This window comes from Papaver somniferum, unplaced genomic scaffold (assembly GCF_003573695.1).
Source record: "Papaver somniferum cultivar HN1 unplaced genomic scaffold, ASM357369v1 unplaced-scaffold_10, whole genome shotgun sequence".
Taxonomy (NCBI): domain Eukaryota; kingdom Viridiplantae; phylum Streptophyta; class Magnoliopsida; order Ranunculales; family Papaveraceae; genus Papaver; species Papaver somniferum.
Window position 1 is genome coordinate 18,071,343 of NW_020618825.1, and position 25,363 is coordinate 18,096,705.

General features: G+C 35.5%; 3 long non-coding RNA genes across 3 annotated transcripts; 2 read left to right on the forward strand and 1 right to left on the reverse strand.

Annotated features, from left to right (window-relative positions):
- Window positions 1-5,036: 5,036 nt before the first annotated feature.
- Window positions 5,037-9,935, forward strand: LOC113327014. Its single transcript, XR_003348685.1, has 2 exons — window positions 5,037-9,371; window positions 9,452-9,935. It is a non-coding gene; the product is annotated as an uncharacterized LOC113327014 (long non-coding RNA).
- Window positions 9,936-15,246: 5,311 nt separating this feature from the next.
- On the reverse strand, window positions 15,247-16,117 carry LOC113326721. The gene is made up of 3 exons (XR_003348500.1): window positions 15,815-16,117; window positions 15,567-15,642; window positions 15,247-15,405 (listed from the first exon to the last, which is right to left on the reverse strand). It is a non-coding gene; the product is annotated as an uncharacterized LOC113326721 (long non-coding RNA).
- Window positions 16,118-16,776: 659 nt separating this feature from the next.
- On the forward strand, window positions 16,777-17,532 carry LOC113326612. Its single transcript, XR_003348417.1, has 2 exons — window positions 16,777-16,929; window positions 17,037-17,532. It is a non-coding gene; the product is annotated as an uncharacterized LOC113326612 (long non-coding RNA).
- The last annotated feature ends 7,831 nt before the right edge of the window (window positions 17,533-25,363 follow it).

A 25,363-nucleotide genomic window follows, 5' to 3' on the forward strand; every position in this document is an offset into this window, starting at 1 on the left:
CCTTAATTATGATCATTTACACGGAAATGATTCAAAGTTTCCTTTGAACTAGATTTTGTTTGATCATTAGTAGATGTAGAAGGAGGTTTTTCATTCTCTTATGACCTGATGTAGTTAGGCAGACTACCTTCACCATCATGATTTATTTTAGTTGTGATCAAACAAGTCTTGTCACCACGATTTATAAAAGTCGAGCAAGGACTTTTGGTTTATTCATCCGAATAAATTATAACAAAATCATTAGTCAAAGTCATAGATTGAACCCCTTGTTCTTGAGTACGTGTTTTATCAAGAGATTCTACTTTGGCAAAGAGATTCATATTTTCTTTGGCCAAAATATTTGGTTGTATGTCTTTTTCCCTGATCTCTTATCTAAGAAAATTTGATTCTGTCTTTGATACCAATATTTTAGAAGATAAAGATCTAATAGGATTTATGAGTTATATCAACTTTTTTTAGCATCTTCTATGATATCAGGATCAGAAACGAATGTACCATTGATCACCTTAGCTCCTGGATCATGAGTTAGATCTTTTATAGTTTTTTCTAAACTCTCAACTCTTGCATCCATTTTTAAAGGTTTTCCCTGACCTGGTGGAAATAAAGAAGAATGGTAGTTTTTTTTTGAAGCGATGGTTGCAAGATAGAATGGCTCTGAGATACCACTTGTTACGATCACACTAGAAAATATGGTAATGAAAATTATGTACAGTAAAACTTCGAGACATTAACAGCCTTGGGACCGGAAAAAATATTATTTTAGCGAAGTTATTAATTTATCGAGTTAAAATTTAGCCTGTGCAACCTAGTTGGTACCGAAGAATTTTAGCATTTTAGCAAAATAATTAATTTATCGAAGTTCTACTATAATAGGCAGTGGAGAAGAAGTGCAGGTAAGGGATAATAGTGATTGTTAAGAAGAATGATAAATATGGTAAAAAAGAGAAGATAAAAGGTTTACTGAGGAACCCTAAACGTCCAAGGCTTATAGAGGAGCCCTAGCCTCCGATTAAGACAAGTGTTAAACAAATTTTCTGATGATTCAATTCTGTATCCTTCCCATTGATTTCATATCTCTTAAATAAGGTTACAAAATACTCTCAAGATCCTATAATCTAGGAAGTAAACCCACTAACTCAAAACACAACTAATGACTCCTACTGACCAGGACTCTACTAACACGTCACAACTACTTGAACGACTAACTCAACTCAAATTATTCTCTGAATATAACCCTAACTGAATAAAAGACTAACAAAAACAAACATAACTTAAAGCATCAAAAGTTGACTGTAACATATAGCATCATAACTTGATTACAAAGGAATTACACTTGTGGGGAACTGCATTTATGAGAATACTTCTTCAAGTAGAAATCTATCTTGTTCCCCAAGTATTCACATTTTCATGCAAGACCACCGAGATATTTTATTAATATTATTTAGAGTACCATAAATAAACGTATAACAAAAGAGAAATTTGTTGTAGCGTTTATTCTAGTTTAGCACTGGATCATATTAAGTTTAGCATCAAACTCATCTTTCCACATCAAGCAAAGTCCACCAAAAGAACTACAAGGATCAAAAGAATATGTTAGAATAGTCCATATAAGATGTATATTATATCATTTTCCTAGTGATGTTTTTGGTTTCAATAAGGATGAGAATGTCAACATTATTAGATCAAATGAGATAATATAGATGATTCCATGTGGTTTTGTTTCCAAGCCCGCAAACATTCCAAGATAAATTTTTATATTAAAAGTTTTGAAGCTAGTATGTGAAGAGAAGTAGAGATACTATTAACATGAATTTATATGCAATTAAACATGGTTTAATGGCTATCATATCCCTCAAAGAATTTCCTGTTTCCATCACAACTTGCGCTCTTCTGAAATTCAGGCAAAGGTAATTTGAGCTGGATCAGAAACATTGTTGAGCCTAATCATGGAGTATCACCAAATTCTCATAACTACTCCACGATTTTTCTTCAAACACTTTTTTTAATTAGTTGAAAAACATGATACTTGGATCAATTTCAATATACATCGATCTTTTTCAGCGAAATGAATGATCATGTGAATCAGGCATACCTCCCAACTGTCCCTTCAATAATAATTTGCCAATCAGGCGGACCTCCCAATTATCACCATTTCCATCAACAGCTCCATCGATATGATGTAAAATTACGTCATCAGATCATTCCATCATTATGTTTTGAACAATCTTCCCATTTACAATAATACTAGCTAGCAAATAAAAAAGGTATTTTGGAACTAGGTACGGAGAAAAGACGAGATGGATTTATAATCTACCGACACATATTAGAGTTTAGCAATAACTTTTAAAATTATTAATTTGCTGAGAATTTAGGGTTGAAAATTTTGTGGCTATATTTTTTTGAAGAGGAAGAGATGAATTGGAGGTTGACAAATTTTTCTAGGTATCGTTAGTTGGTTATGTTAAGGCCAAGATTTGGCTTTGTTTGTTTTCTTAATTTGACAGGATATATTTTGTGCTACCTTTATGTTTTCAATCATTTCTTATCTTTTGTGCTTCTCACACCAAAAAGAAAAAGTTCAAGTGGCAAACATAAAGCTAAAAAGACAACGTAGACGTTTCATTGTTCAACTTTGCTAAATATACAACAACATATTACACTACTATACGGGCACCACGTAAATTCTACACTTGGTAATGATGTATCCTTTTAGAAAGAGTGATTCCTCCATGAAAACAACGTGCAACCTGAGTTATATATATGGACGTTTCTAAAATGGTCAAATGTCCGCGTCAGCCGCTTGTACGCGCTTATTTCCGCGACAGACACATCAACGATGCCATAAGCATATATTACATACGATTTGGGATAAGTTTATACCAATAATGCTTGAATTTTTCTTATTTATGCTATATATACTTATTCATTCACAGATTTTTCATTTATTTACAATTTATTACTACTGTTAAGAAATTACATTTTAATGGGAAACATCACTGATTCGCTACGTGTCCACACTTAATAGTTAGGTAACATTTATGTCAACGTAACTGTGTTAGTGCAAAGATGACTATAGTGCTGTAAGGATTTGGGGCATGTAAGCGGTATATACTAGGTCTGTCAATGGAACCCAATTACCCGAAATTGAAGCGGACACGATTGATTCTACTATGATTCCGGATCCTAAAATTGAACCCATTAGCCATTTAATTAGATGCCTAGCGGGTGTATCCAATTTGGACCTTAAATTTTATCGGGTCTTATCGGATATATCCGACAGGTGCCTGTGGATATCGGGTACTCGTTTATTATTTCATTGTTTTCTTAGTTCCCTTAACAAGAATTGAAGTGTTTCTTAGTTCTCTTAACAGAATTTGAAGTATTTATTTAGTTTTGACTTTGAATTTTCTCAATTTTCATTTTTATCTTGCATGTCTTTATTTAAATGATTGTACCAAATCAAACTACAAAACTTTTGGTTGGTACCCGAGAAACAAGATGAGCACCAACCCCTTTCTGAATAATAACACCCAGCCTATGAAAAATAAAACTGCCTAATCCACTACCAGCGTCATTGCTAACTAAACAATTTTCCAGACGCTTGAAAAAACAAATAAAATCCTCACTAAACTCTCCTAAAGTAGTAAAAGCTAAGACACCCAAACCGTAACCATGAGCAACACAATCAGAAAAATATTTAGTACGCTTGCGCGAAATTGCTCTCGAAATAGCCTGGCCCGGAATAAAGACACGAACACCATCACCAGTGAAGGGTGAGACACCTGTGACATCCATACACACATTTTGGCCGTTTTCCCAATTGAGCACAAAGATATCGGCTGGGCGTAAGTCCTTGTTATCATCTAATAAAATTCTCAGGTTCGCTTCCTTGCGTGCAGGTACACAAGCTTTGTAACAGATATTGGTAGCTAAATCACGAACTAAGTCATGAGAAAACTTAATCCCAACGTGCTTAGCACAATGAAGTGCATGATCGCTGAAAATATCCATAAGTTCATTGCAACAAGAGCATAACCCGCCTTCGACGAACAAAGGAATACCAAGAAATGGAATCCTACTCATGCGTATCCATAATTTTTATAGGCCCGGTTTGGCTCCATTAAGGTAGGACCCGACCACGGACAACAACCCTTTCTTTGTCTATTGGGTCCGGTTACTAATCCAGTGATATCCGGAAGAACCGGACCCATTGACGACCTACATACCTAGCATTTTCAAACATCAACGACGTTATTCAAAGTTAAATTTTTCGAGTCAATGATGGCGTGTTACTCCAGGTGTTTACATTTGTAAAAGCAGAAGAAGAACACCACCTTATGACCATGCGTGGTTCTTTCATGAATTTTCCATTCATTTAATACAAACACAATCTTATCCTGGTGGTAATGGTTTTGAGGCTTTTGATGATAAAAAAGCACATGGAGTCTGTGTATTTTGGGAAATGTTAGATATACCGTGGAAATACACCGCGGTGTGCACCGTAGAGTTTTGTGCAAGAGAAAAAAAAAAATTGTGGGCCCCATCCACTGCACATCTCTCCCAAGGCTCTCCTAAGTCCTAACATTCCTTGGATTTCTTTGCTTCGGTGAGTGTATCATTGCTGGTGTGTTTTTATTTTTATGTTTACTGTTACAAACATGGTGTTCACTACTGTCAGGATAGGATAAGATAGAGCAACAAAGTACTAATCCAGATTTACCGGATCTCTTCCATCACCATGCCCAAGAAATGTGCAAGTTTGTTTCGGTAAATATCAATAAAATATCTACAGTTTCATCTGTAACCGTTGATCTTGCAGAGTAGTCTTTCTACAATGCACACGTGTAACTGTACGTCTTAAGTTTTTATTTTTCTGATGATATTGATGATCCCTAATTTACTACTTATAAAATTTCTAGGTTTCTTCGTCTTCACCATACAGGAGGTTAAGTTTCTTCTTTTTTCTTCTTGCAGGGTTTCTTCATGGGTCTGCATGTGGAAGGATGAGAATGGAATCATTTGGTGAGTTCTCTTTTGCTTTTTTCATGAAGATTCTAGGCTTCTTAGCAGTCAAAGAATACAGGAGATTTTCCTTCCTGTTTCATCATCTTCTTCTTATTGGAAGGTTTTGTTGTTGGTAACTTGGATCTATACAAATGCAAATAGATGTGAGTCTTTTTTTGGTGATGATATGATTGATTACTATGGTGACTAAGATTGTGGTTTTGTTGCTGATCTTACATACATACATGTCTGACTATACGAAGAAGATGGTAGATAAATTACTTCAGAACTTATACTTGAAATTTCTTAACCCTTAAAAAGAAGGAAAAATTGGAAAACTGCCTCAACATGAGATGCAATGTTGGAAATCTGCCCCAACGTTAAAAATAGTTGGAAAAATGCCCCATTTCGTTAACTTTGACATCCAACCCAGTTAAGTCACATGCGTAAAGCCACCATCACCACCAGAACTACCATTAATATCGCCGCTTCCACCACCAGAACCTTAAACATGAACCCTAAACCCTCAATACTGGATTTTGAACCCTTAATCGTGAATTTTGAAGGATGTATTTGTCTTTTTATTCGCGTGTGTGGGCTCACACATGTGACTTAACAGAGTTTTTGACGGAATGGGGCATTTTTCCGAACTTTTAAATGTTGAGGCAGATTTCCAACATTGCACCCCATATTGGGGCATTTTCCCAATTTTCCCTAAAAAGAACACAACATGACTGACTAGGTCTAATTACAATATGGAAAATCAAGATAGATTAAGAAAAACATAGATCCAGCTTTAGTAAAGCGAAACAAGTCATGGATTCATCATGAAGATATTCTAATTTGTGATCATCTACTGATTTTTCCCTTGTTAGTAGTATTTAGTAAAGATCTGGCGGTGATTGTGTATCCACAAAACAACCTAAGCCTAAATGCATTCACACACTAGACTATCTTGCTTAGCCATGGAATGTGCAGTTTTTAGTGTATCCCTGCACAATGGCAAAGAGAAGATAGCATTCACACACAGGCTATCTGGCTATCAAGTAGTGAATGATGCACAGAATGCTCACATATTAGTTATGTTAAATTTGCATACAAGCTTTTTACGGAGTAGAAATGTTCTAGGCTGTTTTGAAAGCTTCTGGGTTTGAAATTGAGATTGGTTTTTGGGTCATCTAGTTGTAAGGTGATGGTGGGATGGGTTCTAGGCTGTTTTGAAAGCTTCTGGGTTTGAAATTGAGATTGGTTTTTGGGTCATCTAGTTGTAAGGTGATGGTGGGATGGCAGCTTTAGTAAGGAATTGTAGTTGAATCAAAATTAAGGATATTCTATTAAGTTTACAGAATTACAGTAGATTGAGTTTGATATTTTGCTCATCTATACTATTGAACTGGAAGTTGCAGTGAAAAATACATTATATTCTGCATGATGTACTATGCATTTGGTGTGGTGTATGCTATCACATCAGAAGCCTCAAAACTGTACCTTTGTATCTAGTATGATTATCTTCTTAGTGTTTATTGCTGTTTTGGTTGATTCCTAATTGCAGTATATCATATTATGCTTATGTGTAAACGCTAAAGGTCAACGAGTGAAAAAAGTTGTGTCAAAGAAGGTTAGAAGCTTCTGGTTATATAAACCAACCGGCAAAGAGAGAGTTATAGCTCAGATGACCTAGTTAGCCTTGAAATTTTAGTCACACATTTCTCTTTAAATTTGTTATGGTACGTTACTCGTTGCAGTTGAAGTTTGTTATCTTGTGTTGGACTTGCCTACAACAAATGAAACCAGTACACTAGTTTTTTTGTTCCCTCTTTTTTCCCTATAATGATGAAGACCATAAGTTAAATTAATGGGATGAGTTTTCTGGGAATAGAAACAAGGCAGTTTTACGAGCATATGCCTGGATAGTGTTCGTAATGTGCCTCTGATGACATGATCTTTACCATAGTAACATGTTCCTCCTAGGTTACTTGATGTTCTGACCCTCTTTGCTTGGATTGTAACTGAAAAAATAACACCACCATTAACAAATTCGAAGCACTGAATTTCATGTTTGTTTAACTTTCTATTCATCAGTAATTTCTCTATCTCGTATGTTCTCATATGGTAGTGACATGGTAATGGATTGTTACGCATGGAAGGGACATGGCTTATCACAAGCTTGCATCTAATCTTTATCCAGTGAAGCAAGGCTAACGTATTAGCCAGCATAGCGACTTTGGTCGGTTCTTGTACTTTTTAGTATTTATTAAAAATGTTGTGATTCACAGGGGAACTTTGCTTATGCCTCGTATTTATGGTAAGGATTACTACAACTGAGACTATGGTTGAAGTTCTCTTCTTCTCCGCTTGTTTTCTATTTTCTGTGTGCATGCTTCTATTCTCTTTTGCATCTTCATCATCTGGAGATAACAAAACCTGGGACTAACTTAAGTTTTGAAGTACATCCAATTAGTCATTCTTCTTTGATAACTGTTTGTTTTGTGCATGTAAAGTTTAAATTCTTACAATAAACATGTGTTTTTATCAAAATGAATAGATAAACCTTTGTTTCATTACATGAGATAACTATCGCAGTGGGTTTTGTTTTCTCTTTTATCAAAAGTGTTAGGATCAACATGGCTTGCTCACGCAATCCTTAGACTCTAGGGTTTTAGTTTTCAGACACGATAGGCTCCCTGCTAGCATGCGAGCAAGACGCGTGCAAGTGGCGTGGTGCCTATATCACGGTTGTTTCTTCACAGTTTAATGTATATACAGCTTAATTGACTCGCTGGAAACAACCGTGATGGGCGCCACACCACTTGCACGCGTATTACTCGCGTGGTGGCATGTAGCCTGTCGTATTAGAACTAAAACCCTAGATAATGGGGATTCCAGAACCTGTCTGGGTGAAATGCGGGGTCTTTGACTTCAGATCTTGCCACATCCAAATTGGCGAGTAACCCGTGTGAATTCTAACATGTTTGTAATGGATATCTCTCGATGGATGAAAAGTTTACCCTGTGCTTCAGATTTTCTTTTATAGATAATGATTACATAAATTGGAACTCCCGATTTGCATGGTTTTGATAGAGAAGATAGAGTGTCAATTCAACCAAACAGCGGTAAGAAAACGCATGTTTCGTTGGAGAATTTTGGATTTTCTTTATCTTGATGAAATGATGTAAACTGAAAGCTGCCTTTTTGAAGCGAGGATGTACTATCAATCACCACCATCCTGTTCGCATGGACTTTAAACGCAATGTTGTTGTATTCCACAAGTAGTACTTGATCCTATTACTATCATTACAGATTGCATTCACCAACTAGATTAAGTCAGTGATACCTGTTCGGTTTTACCAGATCCTTCAGCATTGCCGTTCCCAGCCAGCCTCATACCAACATCATTCATATAAATGACCAACTGTATCTTTCATTTTGATTATCGTTCTTGACTGAGGTTGTGCCTTGGATAGAGTAGATAATTTGGGAAGCAGAAAACCTGAAGAAGAAAAAGAGTTAGGTTCCACTAATCCACTTTAAAGATCTAAGGACGCCAAGTGACACAAGAAAAAAAAGTGAAAAAGACAGAAAACAGAGAAGAAACAGTACATCTAAACCAAAACTTTATTGCTTTGTCATTATTATGATTCCTTGTTGTACTTGCTGTTTTCCAGTCTTAGAAAAAACTGCCAAACACGGTACAGTTGAGCTGAAAGATGTCTGTCAAGATTAAAAGAGTTTTAGCTTTAAATTTAGGTAAAGCATGCTAGGTTTTCTTCTTACTCATGATCATCCTCTTGAATGCGATCTATTTGCTTTCTTTGGCTTCTTCTATATTTACTAAAGAAATATTCTACTCTTTCATTTTGTAGTTCTGAATCTTTTGGTTCATATTAGTTTTTCTTTCTTTTTTTCTTTTTTGTTTTCTTGATTAAAGTTTACTGGTGGGTGCAATTCCTATAGTTTGCTTGCAGCATATTTAGGGATTACTGATCAAGTTTTCTCAATAATTTTTTTGCTGGTTCATGTGTTTGTAAAGTTTTCCAGATCATTCTAACACCGATGATCATCGGTTTTTGTGGATTGAAGTTTTGCTTGACGGAAGAGAGAGGTCACTCTTGTTGACATTCATGAAAGGGACATGATTGTGTTCAAGAGTGCCCTCTCTCTATCCGTCATACTTTTGCGATCGACAAGCATGTAATCCTTTTAAATGCAGGTCTTCGCTTAGGTTTTCGACCTGTTTTTACTGCATCCAAGCTCCAACTTCACAAGGTGATTTTCCTCGTTAACAAAGACACAGAAGAGCGAAAGACTATAAAGCATCAAAGCTATTCATGCCTCTGAAAAGTTTGCGTCATCTCCCACAACTGATTGTTAAGATCCCTCAATGCTTAGTTTTCTAGATTAGATCTAAGTTAGATCTCCCGCAACTGATTAGTTTTGTGGACTGCAGTTTTGCAGGGATGAGGACAGAGGTCACTCTTTTCGATATTCATGAAAGGGACACGAGGCATGTCGTTATATATGGAGGTCTTCCCTTAGGCATTTGACGTGTCCCTGCTGCATCCAAGCCACAACTTCACAAGGTAGCTCCGAGAACAAAGATACAAAAGAGCCAAAGACTTGGTGACACCAAAGGATCTCTAAAAGAGGTTCATCTGGAGATGGCCGGTTGTAGACCAGAAGAACTAGTTCATTGAAGATCCCCGGATACTTATTTTATTGCGCTCCTCCTAATCTGCAGCAAAACAGGTAGGAATAGTCTGCAGCCACTCCCTGATGGACAGGCACACTCGCTCCCAAATGGTTGATAGTGAAAATCTAGTTATGTTTAGATGCTCTTGTCAGGTATGCCGTTAATATCAAAGCATTTTGTTGAAGCAGTAAACTTAGCTCGTGTATGTTTTTAAACCTCATCAAATATTCTTTTGTTAGTCTGTTGCCTTTCTTGATGTCTTGATTCTTGAAGCTGTAGCTCTTTATTTGACATGCCTCCTTACCCATGATTGCAGCTTTGCTTTTGTTTCCAATAAACTATAATCATAATAATTTAGGACTTCAAAACAGTAAAATGCTTCATTTGAATCAGTTGGTGTAGCTACGTCCAGGAGTCTAGTACACTCTTTTTGTGATCCCTCGAAACCTGTGTCTCATATGACCTTTGAGCAGGGCAAGTATCAGGTTTTTGGTTTCAAGACCCTAGTTAGCAATTCGCGGAACGAGATGCGTACCGGTATTATACGGATTTGTAAAAGTCAAATTTGGTCAAGAATCCGGTCAACGGTTTGGGATACGGAACGACATATAGGAGGAAAAGATTAAATATAAGGAGGAAAATATGATTTGTGTATAAAAAAAACGTACATGTACAAAATTTGTGTAAGATTAGTGGAGCAGAGTCGAGTATGGGAGTAAAATATGATTTGTGTATAATAACAACGTACATGTACAAAATTTGTGTAAGATTAGTGGAGCAGAGTCGAGTATGGGAGTAAGACGTCAGTTGTTCGACTCCTTCCACCAGATCTTTTTGAAAAGTGAAAACTATACGGTGACCCATTTTTAGGATTTTTTTCACCGTGAAACCCACGAGTCGAGATGGATGAGATATTCAGATTCCTTTCAAGTTCTATCGATTTCAACTCTTTAATCTTATCAAATTTTCTCTTTTTCGTTCAGTTTAGATGGATTTGGATTTATTTTTTTTAGGTTTTAACTTGAATTGATTGAAAGCGTCGAGATGGATCATATCTGTGTTGGGTTGATGTTATCAAGTAATTTGAGTGAAGAAATTGGTTTGAGTCGATGGCAAGGATTAGGGTTTGACATATAAGAAATCAGGGGATGAAGATTTGATCGGATCTATGATGAAATTGATTCAGAAACAAGAAACTACTCCAGCAATTGAACATTATGTTATTAGTAAACAGTTATCAGAAAGCCAATCTTTAGCTTCTCTGACTTCTCACAGAATTGACCCACGTTTATGTAGCGACTAAATCAGAGATGTGCTGAATAGTTGATGTTATTCTCTGTTTGGCGTCCATTCTCATCTGAGAAAAGAGTTTGAGCGAATTTTCAATGGAGTGTCTTATATTTCTCCAACCAGTTGCAGTTCTTCATGGTGTTCATTTCCTTCAAGATGTGGACATAGTTTACAACATTTTCAAGACTTGAAGAATGCAAACAGTTGGTGGAGATGGCGATTACTGCAACAACAATGAGAAGTTGATGTTATGAACTTTGGAGTCTGGCGGCTTTGGTTTGCTTTGCAGTCAGGGGATAAACAGTAACGTTGGTGGATTCATGCTATATTATTATGTCCGGATCTGAGAGGGGATTTGAAGCTGGTTTTTGATGTGAAGGGAACAAGGCAGAACGGGTTCATGTTGGCTGAAGTAGTTCAAGGCAGAGGTGATTACAAACCACCATGAATCTTAGATTTTATAAATGGGTGCTAATTTCCTTGTGAAAAATAAAGTAAATTTTTACTTAGTGCCTAATTTTTGCATACAACATGTGATATCGGGTAATTAGACTTTATTGCTTCTGACTTTGGTTTTGATTTGCGTCAATTGTACGTAAGAAAATCAAACATGTGTGCATTTCTTTTTGTAGTCAAAAATCCAAGCTGCATTTTCAAAATTATAAAAATTCAAACACGTCAAAGTGAAAATACGAGGAGATTGCAGTTGACACGTTCTCTTGCCTGTGCTAGCTGGTAATCTACGAGGATATGGCATGTTCTCTGCAAAGTGCCACATGAATCCAGAAGTAAAATCTCCCACTGCTCTGCAAAAATAAGATGATGACCCAGCTCGTGAACCATGTTTGACGATAAATTGTTAGTTAGACCATGGTTTTTGACATAGGGACAACTACCCAATATGTGTCATGCTCCTCAATAATATCTGTATAACCTGTCATGCACAGTCGAGAAAATGTACATTACATGTTATGCAGTCATGCAAATGGATGCATGACCTATTAGCATCTACAAAATTTATTGCATAACTTGTTATGCAGTCCAGAAAACAATTGCATAGCGTGTTACACAACAACTTTTTTATCACTATTGAAACTAACAAAAACAAAGACTACATAACTTGTCATGCACCAATAATAATATCTGCATAACATGTTATGCAGTCGTGAAAATTGATGTATAACCTGTTATGCATCCAAAAATATGGTCGCATAATGCATTATGCATTGAGAAAAGTGTTGCATAATCTATTATGCATCGAGAAAATTAATGCATAAACTGTTATGCATCCGAGAATATGGCTGCATAATGCATTACGCATCAATTTTTTATGCACGCACTAAAATCAACCAAAACAATGGCTACATAACTTGTTATAGATGCATAACTTTGTTATGCAGTGGCATAATTTGTTATGCAGTGGAGAAAATGGTTGCATAATTCGTTATGCGTCTGCATAATGTGTTATGCATCTTTTTGGGGGCCGTATAATGGTTATGTATCAAGTTTTCGAAAATTTTGCCTAAAATGATGATCACTTCCGATTTTTTCATGAAAAACAAAAATTTGATATTCTTGTTTGTACTCGTTGCGTAGCTCTTTTAAAAAGATTTCTAACGATATAAAATTTGTAAAATTCCAAGACGCGGATTTTTAGATATGTTATATTCAAGTTGCCTTGCCAATTATACCCCTGATGCATAACCTGTCATGCGGATGCATAATCCGTCATGCAGACATTTCATATAATTATGAGTGTCACAGAACTAAAAATGAATTGTGGGTCTGACAATAAGGATATTAATTTTTTTCGGCCTGCGCCTAAGTTTCCTTTTTGAAAAAAAGAAGGGAACGGTTAGTTGGGCTGCAATACGCTAGTAAAAAAGCCCAATAACACAAGGAAGCCACTTGATAGCAGTTAGGCGACTATTGCGTTTACGGCCGTGATAGACCTACCGAGCTTGTGCACAGAGAGGGGTCGGACGGCCGAAATGTCATCCTCTCTGCATTGGGATAGGAGTGAGGCATGAGTGGGCCCCACCCCCTCTCATACAGTGCACGTACATCATGGTGCACCAATCATTTTTGTTGCGTTTAAGCCTTGCTTTTTAGTAGTAGTCTTGCATATGACACACATATTAGATGGGGCTCATCAGGGGACAATGAAATTTTTTCGCAACCAGTATTCCGGCATTGGTTATCCGATGCACATATCTGCTTACATGAAAGACCACATCGGATGTATAGCATTGTTGTCTTAACTTCACCTTTCTTACATTTAAGCGTCAACCCACCTGCCGATCAAAATATTCATACACACAACATAGAATGCTGATTTACTAATTCAACAAAAGAAAGGTTGAATTGTAACTTGTAAAAGGCAAAGGAGAAAAATAAAACTACCACTTACTAGTGAGGGCAGTGGAGACGAATAGGAGAACAGTGAACAAGAAGAAAATCTTCATACTCTTTCCCATAGTGCTGCTGTCAAAATAAACTTTCTTTCTTTTCTTTCTGCTTCCTAGTTTGTTGTTTCTTACTAATCATCTAGCATCGAAATGAAGCTCTATTTATCTTGGCTAAATTGGGGCCTATAAGAATTAATTTGGGCCTATCACTACGTGGAAAAAAAAGAAGATATTTTGAAGTAAAATGAAAAATCCCTTAACCAACTATTTTTTTAATGGCTAATTTACCCCTGATTAATTAGTGTTTAATTCGGGTGATTAGTGGTAAAATATCGTGTTAGATGTGAAATTAACTTGTGTTAATAAATCATCTGAATATGAAAAAATTTAAAATTTTGAATTTTTTTGAAGAACACCAACTCAGAATCGGTTTATGTTGTGGGTAAAATTTTTTTTTTATCTGTGAATTATGTGTTGTTAACCATCAAATAAAATCATTCTATACCTGAGTTAAGAATGAGTATGACTTCATACTCAATCTCAGATCGTTTAAGAATTTATACTCGTTTTCAATTCGAGTATAAAATTATACTCGTTTTCAAATTGGGTAAAATCATAGAAACCTATTTTCATTTTCATTTGTAATCGAAATGAAATCGAGTATGATTTCATAATCATTTTATGATCGAGTATTAACTGAAAAAAAAATGGGTTAACCAGAATCGGTTTACACGATACATATATAAAAATCGATTCCTGACATTGCACAATAGGAATCGGTTTTTATATATGTACCGTGTAATCCGATTCTAACAAAAAAAAACACAGAAAAATTATCATCTCTTCCATACCAGAATCCGGCTATGTGGGAATTAACGTAAACCGATTCTGGTTCAATTTCCTCCAACCATAATACCCATCCAGGACATTCGGTCGTTGTGGGCATAAACAACAACCGTTTCTAAATGAAATCGGTTTACAAGTGCATTGACGTAGACCGATTCTTATAAACCCAAAAAACTTTGATTTAAAAAAATTGGATTGTTTGAGTGATATTACATGCTATTGAAACCTACTCTAGGGGATTGGGATAATAGAAAAGTACCTGATTCGAGCTAAAACGAAAAATTACCTATTTTAGTGAATTTGGTGATTATCGACAATTTTTTGTCTGATTTTGAATTCTTAATTTTGATGGAAATAGAAAGATTTTGATTAGATTTAGTTATTTTTTTATTAGGATTTAATGAGGATAAATTGGTAGTATTAAAATCTCATAAAGGATAAATTGGTAGTTTCATCAAACTTAAACACCCTTTATCCTTTTTTATTGAGTGGATGAAGAAATCCATAGGTCCCAATTAATCCTTACCGGCCCTAATTTAGCCAGGCTATTTATAGCACAACTCGAGAAGAACATATCTTATGTTATGATGATTGGGTATCTCACATATAGTGGAATGCGTGGAGGTGATGAGTCTCACACTCTCACTTACTCGCCAACCCATCCATGCGTTCCACGTTACCTTTATTCTTTTGTAGATACCAAAACACGCGTAAGGGCAATTTTTATGGAAATCAACAAACTTATTTTTTTTGTTGAGCCACGTGGATGAACAAACTGTATTCTCCACTATGAGAAACAAAGAAAAATGAACAAATCTGATATTTTAGGATCCCACTATTGATTTTATTAATATAAACTAATAAGAGTCGGGTCCTACTAATTATTTTATAATACAAAACAGCGTAGGTTTTTGAGCCTTGGACGGACGGATAACATTTTGAGAGACAAACATGTGATCCGACCACCACAGTCTCATCTTAGCAAAAGACATCTAGCGGTTGTGGTGTTTGTAGCCCCCTTTTAACCCTATCAATTTTTTCCTCTTTAATTAAATGTTACATCCATTAAATGGTACCAATCTCAAAAAAATAAACTGATAAAATAAATGTTACAATAACTTTCAACCATATCTTCAAACAAAAACAAAAATGTCATCCTTCAACAATCTGCAAAACACAGACATTCTTTATAAATATAACAGGAATAATTTTCATTCTACTCATTGTATATTGGGAAAATTTAAAAATCCAAAGAATAATTTTCATTATACTCATTGAACGAATGGAATAATCGAATAAGGTGAGGAAAGTTATGAGGAGTGCAATACCTGGGGAGTTACAATATGTAAAACCCAAAAAGTTTCTCACGTATATTTTACAATCGAATAACCAACCTTCATCAACCTGGAGAACACAAATGACATTAGAGTTACCATATGTAAAACTCAAAGAACAAAGAACTTTAGAAAAATAAATATATTTAAAAAGGAAACGTTACAAAAATATCTTGGGAAATAAAAATCTATTCATAAATTATCTCAAGTTCTGAACAACAACACGTTAAAAATTGTTATACTTTCTCTGCAATTTTTTTTTCTCTTCATTAGGATCTGATCGTCTGAGCTAGATGATCCTAGATCGATACATAGAGATGCAGCTGGAAAGAGGAAGAATGGAAGAATGCTATGGCGGGTTATGGACAAATAAGAAATATTTACATTTTTCGAAACAGGAGGAAGATTGTTTTGCTAGATCGATACATAGAGATGTAACTGGAAAGAGGAAGAATGGAAGCGATATTTTTTTTTCTTCGTATGTGCCGGATTATGGACAAATAAAAAATATTTACATTTTTTGAAACATATGGAAGATTGTTTTGTTAGAATAGTGCATGATGCTTTGTATTGATTGTTCTCCAAAAATCAACCCGTGATTATTTTGTTAGAATAGTGCATGACGCTTGATATTGATAGTTCTCCAAAAATCAACCCGTGTAAATGCTGACATTCGTATTAATTAGTTAGATGTTCATGCGAATAATAAGAATAAGAAAACAGCTCACCGTTTCTACTCGGAAAACGTTTAACGTGGTCCATCATAAATGGGGCTAATATTTAGGCTATGCATGGCTAATTAAGGATTACATCTCACCGTTTGCATCCATAGTTAGAAATACTTACCTTTTTTTTTGGTGTCTTTGATTTCTGATTTTACTTTCCTAATTATCCTCCCACCATCATCAAAAATACTTACGCATAAGTAATATAAAAAGTCCATATCATGCAACGAAACGGCTGCTCCTTCATTCACACATAATTGCCCATTCCAAAAAAAGAAAAAAAACGTCTAAAAAATTAAAAGTTTCACTTATTACGATTGTTCAATGAGCGTGTATAAATAGGAATGTGTCTCTTCAACCACACCCATCCACTCATTCACACATTTCCAAATCATTCACTCATTCCCAACTAATTTTTTTGGTGAAATCTTTAATTTAAGAGTATCAACATGTCAAACATGATTAGCTGCAGCCTCAGGAAAACCTTTTCCCGAAACATGTTTGCTTCTTTTTCGAGAATACATGATTACGATGAAAACAAACCTCAAGTTTCGTGTTGAAATAAAATGGGAAAAGATCGATTTCATAAAGACCAAGTCACTACTTTTGATTTTTTAATGATTGCAGAAAACGTGAGTATATTGTCAAGCAATCTCAATGAGACTAATGCTTTTTTTTTTGCTTTATATAGAATAAAATATTAGTCATGCATTCTAATCAATCTTTACATCCTACACAGGGAGATACCATGCACGACATCATCCCTAAGAAATTGATATGGAAGTTCGGGCGATTACTCCATGACGGAGGACTCTATTCACTCTCTAAATTCAATACCACAGCGGAGAAATCCAGATTTCGTCCAACAAAGAATGATCATTTTTTATTCTTCAAATGGGATACCGAGGTTGACTGTTTGTTGGGGGATATCGGAGGCATCCCCATGCATGCCTTTTTTTTTGCTGAATTTGATGACTTGGAGTCTAGAATAAACAACATCTACCTTTCGGATACTCATTGTTTTTTCCTTTCAGCCATACTCTTACCACACTTATTGTTGTTTCTGTTGTCTATCCAAACATAGCCTAATCTTGGTTCGTTATATTTTGGTTCGACATATACATAGGGTATATTAAATCTACGATGAAAATTGATTTAATCAGGAATTAGGGGTTATTTTGATTAATCGTTTGTAATCCGATATTGTTTTGATTATGATTAATCCCATGGGAAAAGAAGAGAAAGATGGTGTTGTCTATGTCTAAAAACGAAGAGTTTTTGTCATTTTGTTTATTAATCCTCATGGGAAAAGAGGAGAAAGATGGTATCGTCTGCGAAAAACGAAATGTTTTTGTAAACCCTTTCCGTTTGCGGAGAATGAAAAATGTGTCCGCTGTGAAAACGAAGAGTTTTCTGATCGGAGAGAAAGAGAAACGTCTGGTTCGGTCCAGTTCATCCGATTCGGTTCACCTAGTTTGGTCCAGTTCGGTTCACTCAATTTGGTCTGGTTCGGTTGACTTAGTTCGGTCCGGTTTGATTTCAGTCCGGCCAGATCTGTCATGTTCCAGCAGCACGTATTCCCCTTTTTCCAGCTCGTGGATTTCCTAGCCAATTCAAGCCAATTATGGTCGAACCAAACACCCATACCATCTTTATTATGATATATCGCATCTTTCCACAAAGTTTCAGCGATTGAATCACACAAAATCACGTCCAAATGCGATCGAGAAAATCTTCCAGTGAAGAGCAAATATTTTCCCGCCAAAATATTTTTTTGAATTTGTGAAGAAGGTCACCCCTTATCCAGTGGTCGCCCCATTATCCGTTGCTGGAGTCCAAATAACACATGTCCCTTGGGGTGCCTTTAGTAATTTTTCTGGGTTCCTCCGGTGCATTTCTGGGGTGTCTTTAGTACTCTATCCTAGGGTGTAAAACACCACTTTTCGAGCCAATTTCGCCGCAACAGCTTATTTTTCCAAAAACATCTACAAAAACATAAAATAACACAATAAGTATTTAATCGAGTCTAACAATACAGAACATTGAGAACAAAATAGACACATAAATGCGTTTATCAACCACCAGGTTTGATCAATGCTCACCTAGAAAGTAAGTAGATGAGTAAGGCATAACCTAATTTGTATCATTAATGAAATCATCTCATTTGATTGTCTCTGAATATGGACGCTCTGAAGTTTTAAATGATTCTAGAGAACAATGAAATCCTGCCGGATTATGAGAATGCACATGAGTCAATGGAAGAATCATGCGCGCACATTGATGATATAATCCATAAATAGTTGCTCCAGAATAGAGCACAATGAGATCGAACCATTCTTTATTTTGATTAATTTCAAATAAATAGCACATTTGGCCTACACAATCCAGGTAGAACTTAGTTCTTTGGCAAATATACAGGTATTTGGTGTGGTAGTGCTAACCAACCAAGTGTAAAGTCTATTGGACATACATAATTAATTTGTCATAAAGCATAATGAGAAGAAAGTAGTCTTAAAGTAAAAAGACTCTCCTTGTGGCGCGAGGTTTCTCACAAAGCCCTGGAATTGTTCTCTTGTAATGAACGTTATAGAGTTCCGCTACTTAGTTAGCTTGGTAATTTCAAAAGGACTTGAAATGCAGCATATGTATGTGGTTGTTACGTATCTTTGAAAGAATTAAGAGATAGAAAATATTTACAAAATTACTTGATATACTTTTGTTTCCCAAATCAAGTAACTCTAAACCATAGAGTGCGTTTACAATCAGAAAGAACATTCACTTAGAGATTGAAGCAATCAGGCGTAAGTGGTATACCCGTCTAAGTGGCTATTTGATTTGGAGGGGATAGACAAATAAATTATTTTTTCTTGCGTATTCACAAGAAAGTTCCTAATTTGGAATTGTAGCTATTTATGTCGACGGTACAGACATGATGGGTACTCTGTAATAAGAGACCTTAAAAGCGATTTAAAATCCGAATTTGAGATGTAAAATCTAGGGAACTCGACCAAGTATTAAGCTTGTGGGATATTATTCCACCAGTTTGTATATGTCTAAAGTTGTCAGGCAATTTAACAAAGACATGCATCCTGATAGCACTCCCATGATTAGTCGAGGTTCAAATATAAATGTGTGACCATTTCATCTAAAGGAAGATGACGAATATGTATTTGGAGATGAAATTCTCATTTCTAAGTAAAATAGACACATTGTTATTCTTAGTATAATAATATTCTCGATTAAATTTTACATCCTCAGGGAACTTGTTAGCTAGATATAGCTCAGCGCCAACGCAACGTCATTGGAATGGTATAATGAATGTAATCATGTACTTAAAAGTAATCATTGACATAAATTTGTTTTATCCCTACAAAGACATTAAAAAGGAATGCTAACGAAGGTGCAATCCAAAGTTTATTGATTATGAAAGAATAATAATATCTTCTCCAACGAAAGTAATCAGGGGGAGGTATGGTAGACTATTTTCTTGTCATTACCGATATTCAGCTTCGAAAAGTATATGACTAAAGGAACAGTGTTGAGAAACTCTGAAAGTAATCAGGGGGAGATTCCTACATAAGGGGAGGATCCAAGGATATGATGTCGATATGTTTTTACTTCGAAATTGAAGTTGTGTTGTACTATTTTTCCCTTCGATCGAGAATAGTTTTTCCCAAAAGGTTTTGTTACTCGACAAGGTTTTTAGCGAGACAACACTTAAAAACATCAAGAATGTTGAACGTTGAAGACATAAAGATCGCGTTGATATGATTGAAAATATTTGAATCAAAGAAATGAACGGCGATAGTTTGTTAAGCAACGTAATTTCCAGAATCGACAACAGGGTCTTATAAACATTCAAGTCACCAAAGTAATGTGTGATAAACTCTTTTTGACTGCAGTAGACTAATGAAAATTGTCTGACATCAGGGTGAGAATCTAATATTGTGTTGAACTCTTTTCCTTCACCGAGGTTACTTTTCCCGCAGGGTTTTGTTGCTCGGAAAGGTTTTCAATGAGACAACAACAAATACCGGGAATACAATTTCCCAGCTAAGGCTATTGTCTCTCTCACGAGGATTTTCTTCCTTAGGAGTTGTGAAGCAACTAGTCAACTTCAATGGAGCAAAGTGATCATGTGCAACAGATCACCTTTACTTGCATCTGCCACGTTGTGCTCTTTTCCCTTCGTCAAAGTTTTATCCCACTGGGTTTTCCTTGTCAAGGTTTTAATGAGGCAACGTGTACGCATCCACCTATGTTCTAAGTTTAATTAATATTGTACTCTTTTTCTTTAGTTCAGGTTTTGTCCCTCAGGGGTTTTCCTGAAAAAGTTTTAACGAGACAATTAACTTAGACTCGTCGATCTTTGAAGATCGTATTGCATGTGATGAACTACATGTAAAATACAATACAACATGTGAATTACTACATGTGAAGAGTTGTACCAAGGTATTGTCCCACTGAGTTTTTCCTTGTTAAAGTTTTGATGGAGAAATTTCCATAATCCTGCAAAAAATAAGTATATATACATTATAGTTACAATGTGGAACAATCATTTTCTAGCAAGCATTCATAAAAAATAACTCACCTATAGTGTACTCTTACGTCATAGGCATGATTTTAATTTAGGAATCGAATAACTCTATTTTCGTCAACCTACAAAAAAAAAATTATAGTTACAATGTAGAAAAATCATTTTCTAGCATCCATAACAAGTTTATTTTCGAATGAGTGATGTGTTGTAGAAGTGGTAAATAAGATTCGTTCAACTCGGACATGTAAAGATTGATTTTGGGACTCAGGATTCCACCAATAAATTTATTCATGCATCCATAACAAGTAGAACAATGTAAAAATTGATTTTGGGACTCATGTAAAAATTATAGTTACAATGTAGAACAATCATTTTCTAGCATCCATAACAAGTTTATTTTCGAATGAGTGATGTGTTGTAGAAGTGGTAAATAAGATTCGTTCAACTCGGACATGTAAATATTGATTTTGGGACTCAGGATCCCACCAATAAATTTATTCATGCGATTCATATATTTATTCTAGACAATTATAGCTCAAATAGAATATTGACTCTGTTTCTTTGCCAAGGTAGATTTTTGAAAAGCAACGACTGTAAATCTAAAGCATGGGATATCAAAAGATTTAACCTAAGTATAACCCATCAATTGAAATCACAACCATTCAATAATAACCATAAAACAATTAATAATCCATGCAAAAAGTCATGAAAGAATTAAATATAATTACCACAGGCATGAGATGTGGCTTCCTCCGTCATCCCAGTGTTGGGGTTTAGCTCCTCATATTATTCACGTGCTCAAAATAGTTGTTCATAGCTCAAATAGGTGAAAAACAAGGGAAAAGTAATAAAACAGACAGTTTGCAACGTTGTAGTAACATTACAAACATCTGTTACAACGGGTGTTGAACTATTACAGAGAAAAGATGACAAGCTTATGATACGTGTCTGTTGAACATCGATACTTCTGTTGTGCTGTTTGAATAAGACTGCCGCTGCGACTGTCCTCGCCTGTCCAATGTTCTTCATCTTCTCTTCTTCACCAGCAGTAGGTGAATATTCCTACGACTTCACCTGCGCTTCTCTGCTCCGATTCTATCGACCCCAAACTCTCGACCGAGCCCTGGTAAACTTCCCAGTAACCTATATATACTCAAAAGAGTTATTGATTCTCGAAGAAATCTCCAAAAATATATGTTTTTTCTTTCCGGCCAAGCTACGACAATTCCTGTTTTCTCCCTTCTTTCCACGTCTGTTGATATCCAAACAAATATAGAACTTGATAGAATCGAATCTATGTAGAATATCTTCTCCCGTTCCCACGTAATTTTCAAATACAACTTGTACACCCGTGAAACTCTCCTTGGTGGATTATCGAGTAAACATATAAATCATTTCTTCTTTAACCAAAACTATCCAACTACCTTCCCTGTTTATCTAAAAGCACTCGATACCAATCTAACTGCACGTGAGAACTCGAATAGATTTCGTCCAAAACCAAAATAGAAAGTTCGCCGGTGAATTTTTGTTCTTCTCCATGTTTATCGAAAACCCAACGATCCAATCCAGTTTGATCGATTATAAAAACCATACCAACCCTGTCTATTCGTCAGACGTCCAACCCATCAATATCTCTAGTTGAATCTCCCTGATACAGCTCCAATTATCTAGCCCTAAATCTGTCTGTGAATATCCATTTTTCCCGCCAAAATTTCAGGATTCAAATGTAGAAGATGATGCCCCTTATCCTGCTGCTGGGTGTCTTTAACACTTGGGGTGTCACGGGGCGTAAATAGCAAGTGAGTGCCCCTTAGTAATTGAGATGCCCCTTATCCAAATAAGGGGTGTCTTTAGGGATTTTCTCTCACGAGCACATATACCGCTTTTAGAGCCAATTTTCCCACACATGTTTATTTCTCCAAAAACACCTACAAAGACATAAAAAGCCGAAATAAATACAAATATGGGTACTAACAATATATAAAATCGAGACCAAAATAGGCACATAAATGCATCCATCAATGAGACATTTAACCAATCGAAAGATGAACCCCGTTTTCATCCATATCATGACTATCTTTTCATCAGATTATTCCTGGGAACATTTGAGCATTCTTGATCAAGATCATAACTATCTTTTCATCGGATTTTAATGCCATGAGTATTTTAATCCTGATCAACAATTGAAAAATAGTGTGTACACATATACATGTATAGAAACTTAATGGTGAAACCCATCCAAACATATACACAGGTTATTAGAAACCACTCCTCTACTGATAATGGGATATGGAATCAAGTTATTTATTTATCCTTGGGAGCAAATCTTCTAATGGAAAAACTCATGTCTTTTTGATGGAATCAAGTTTTTTCTTTCTTAGTTTTTTCGGTGATCCACAACACAATAAAAAAGAATACGTTACAAAAGTTTCATCATAATTGGGGTCAAAATTTGTCCTATGCATCGGGTAAGGTCTAGAGACTTATTTCCGTGCTCAAAAAAGGAAATGTTAAATGAATGTTGTACTAAAAAAGGAAATGTTACAGCTCACAGTTCACTTTCTCTTTCTTTTGATTAGACCATAAACAGTTCTCCTCCCTTATATATGACCGGAATTAGGGCTGACTTTGATTTATTCACTTATTTTCCTCCTCTATTTACCCTTTTTTACCCATAAATAAGATAACATTGTTCATGCTATAAGGTCTGCATGGACGAAACGTCTGCTCCTTTATGATTAACCCATAATAATCCATTAAAAAATAAAAACGTTAAATTTTTTAATGTGCCACTAATTACAATTAAGCAATCAACATGTATAAATAGAGGACCGTATTTCTTTAACCACCCACATTCACTCATTTTAAACTCATTCCCAACTTATTTTCCTGGTGATTTCTTTTGCTTTAAGAATATCAACATGTCAAACATGGTTAGCTGCAACCCTACAAAAACCGTTGCCCATAACGTATTTGCTTCCTTTTCGAGAATCCATGATAGCCTTGAAAACAAACCTGCAGTACTCAGGTTTCGTGTTATGATAGTGTGTGGTAATTATTTAAAATTATTATGATACAAAATTATACCTTATCATGTCGTGCCGTTACGTCACGGGTTATATCTAGTTTTATTTATATAAACTAATAAGAGTTGGGTCCCACGGAATATTTAACTAATAAAACAAATAATAAAAAATAAAACCTAAATATAATAACCGGGTTTTGGAGAGAGAAAAGCGGGGGCGTTTTTTCTTCACTCCACGGCGATCTTCCTTCCAACTCCAGCGATCTTCCTTCCAACTCCAGCGTTTTTCCCACCATCACCCGAACTTCCCTCAAGCGCACGCTGAGTTTTCCGACTCAATCTTCAGATCAAAAAATTTGTTGATTTGAACATCCAATTTTCATGTTTGTTGAGTCCATAGTGGGAGCAAAATGAACAAACTTGGAGTTTGTTCATTCCATAAGAACTTCTCTAATCTTTATAAAATAGGCGTAGATCATCATCTAATAATAAAAAAATTTTATTGTCACTTCTCACCTTAGTAGGGTGGTATAATTTTTGAATGTTGGCTTGACTGGTTTAAGGCCCATCAGCACCGGGCGATTTTGTTTTCCTTTCCCAAGAACGATATTTTGGGTACCACTCTTTTTTCTTTCTTTTACCTTTTTTTTTTTTGGAAGGGACCATTATTTTATTTTTGGTAAGTTATTTGAAGTAATATGAGGACACCCCTTATCAATATACTTATTTTAATACCAAAACTGCCCTCCAGATATTTTTGTGTAATGATTAGTTAGTGTAATTAATCATTGGTTAAGGTTATATTAATAAATGATTTTTTTTAAAGAAGTAGAATTATTGAGTGACTAAAGTAGTAGAAGAAGATGGAGAAAAAAATTATTTTGAGATGGGTGAATATGGAGAAAAAACATCATGTGGGTTCCGAGGTATGCTTGTAGATTAGTTAATGTCGCTATAAATGGCATAAAATATCTTCAAAATGAAAATTGTAATAAAAAATTTCAACTAGGTCAACATAGTTCTGTTATATTATACGAAAAATATGTAACCGAACTTTCTGCAATTCTGCAAATGCAGTTCGGTTAATAAATCCAAAATACACGGGTAACCGAGCCAGAGCTTTAATGGAGTTTTTGTTTGTTCGGCTAGCTGATGAAAATCAAATGTAACTGAACTATTATGCTTAAGTTTACAGAGTTTTGTTCGGTTCAGTCGACTCGACCATGTTGTAACCGAACTTTAAACAACATAGTTCGGTAGGTGATAAACACATTTTTGTGTCTAATTTGTCCTCAATGTTCTGTATTGTTGGTACCCGATTTCGTACTTATTATGGTATTTTATGTGTTTGTAGGTATTTTTGGGAATAAAACATTTTTGGAAAATTCGGCTCGAAAAGTTGCTTGTGGCACCCCCGGAAAAGTACTAAAGGCACCCTCATTTTGGATAAGGGCCACCCCAGGGCACCCCTGCTGTTAAAGCGCCCCTACTCTAGATAGGGGGC